General features: G+C 40.4%; 1 non-coding gene across 1 annotated transcript; it reads left to right on the forward strand.

Moving 5' to 3' along the window:
- Nucleotides 1-1,227: 1,227 nt before the first annotated feature.
- On the forward strand, nt 1,228-1,334 carry LOC131254495 (small nucleolar RNA R71). The gene has a single exon (XR_009175607.1). It is a non-coding gene; the product is annotated as a small nucleolar RNA R71 (small nucleolar RNA).
- Nucleotides 1,335-1,802: the final 468 nt, after the last annotated feature.

Here is a 1,802-nt window from a genome sequence, read left to right on the forward strand (position 1 = left end):
TAAGGAATCAGATTGACGCTCGCTCCTAAGTCAAGAAGTGCGGGATCAATTCGATAGTCCCCGATTACACATGATATGGTTGGGCTACCGGGATCTTTGAATTTCTGCGGCACGTCTTGCTTTAGGATGGCACTCACTTTCTCAGTCAAGAAGATCTTCTTTTGAATACTCTGTCGTCGTTTGGTCGTGCATAAGTCTTTTAGGAATTTGACATATGAAGGTATCTGTTTTACAACATCAAGTAGAGGAATGTTGACTTTCACTTGTTTCAACACCTCTAAGATATCCTGAGAGTTAGAGAAAGGTTTTGGTGCGACCAACCGTTGGGGAAATGGAGCAACTAGCTTTTCTAGAAGTTTCGGTTCTAATTTTTGTGGGGCCTCACTAGATCCATCATTGTTGTCCTCTTCTAGTTCTTGAGGCTTTTCAGGCCTAACCGGAAGGGTTTTATCAATGATCTTTTCACTCCTAAGAGTGGTGATGGATTTAGCGTGCTCTATTTGATTTAAAGAGCTAGGATTACTTATCTCGTATTGCGGTTTAGGATTGGGGAGCGGTTGTGCAGGAAGCATCCCCTTTTCTATAACCGTCATACGTGAATCCATCTTTTGCATAAAATATCGCATTGCCTGGGTCAGCTCATGCATGAAATTTTGAACCGGTTCTTCTTAAGGTTTCCCCTGATTTGGATTTTGATTGAAGAAACTTTGAGGGGTAGCAGTTTGTCCATTTCTCCAACTAAAGTTTGGATGATTTTTCCAACCAGGATTGTACATATTAGAAGTCAGTCCATTGAAAGGTCTCTGATAAGTATTTACGGCATTGGATTGTTCATTCAACACTTCTCGAAAGGCGGGTATCGTAGGACAATTTTCAATTATATGAATGTTGCAATCATAGATGCCGCAAACACTTTCATTAACCTTCTCCTTCTTTCCTTCCATGGCCTCAAATTTTCTTATGAGCGTAGTCACTTTATACTTGAGATCATCCTCTTCTTTCAAGAGATACAATCCACCTTTCTCCTTAGATTGAGTCGGCCTAGATGTGGTGTTCGATTTTGGGTAATAGTCCCATGATTGTGTTTTTTCAGTAAGACTATCGAGATAATCCCATACCTCGTCGATATTTTTATTAATGAATTCTCCATTACACATTATCTCGACCATTTGGCGCATGGAAGATGTCAGTCCATCATAGAAAAAATTTGTAATGCGCCACGTTTCAAAGCCGTGTTGTGGGCATGAACTGACCAAATCCTTGAACCTTTCCCAACATTGGTAAAATGTTTCATCCTCCTTTTGGGTGAAGTTCATGATTGCTTTTCTAAGGGTAATCGTTTTATGATGGGTAAAAAAATTTCTTTATAAATTCCCTTTACATATCATTCCATGTGTCAATGGATCTAGGACGCAGTGAATGTAACCACGTCTTAGCCTTCTCCTTCAAGGAAAAAGGAAAGAGTTTCAGCCCGACCGTGTCCTCAGACACATTTTGAAAATATAAAGTGGATATGATCTCATCAAACTCTTTCAAATGTAGATATGGTTCTTCAGATTCAAGCCCATGGAACTTAAGAAGGAGTTGGATAACCCCTGGCTTGATGTCCATATGTCCTGTATTTTCAGAAAAAATCATGCATGAGGGCATACTCACCCCCGCTGGTTGTAAATAATCTCGTAAAGTATGAGGCGGGAGTGCTTGATGCACCTCATTCTCGTCCTGAATGTCCTCCATCCTAGGTTGGGGTAGAAGAGGTTGGTTTTTAACCATCACTTCAATTAACTCAGGGAATTTCGAGT

Source organism: Magnolia sinica, chromosome 8 (genome assembly GCF_029962835.1).
Source record: "Magnolia sinica isolate HGM2019 chromosome 8, MsV1, whole genome shotgun sequence".
NCBI lineage: Eukaryota > Viridiplantae > Streptophyta > Magnoliopsida > Magnoliales > Magnoliaceae > Magnolia > Magnolia sinica.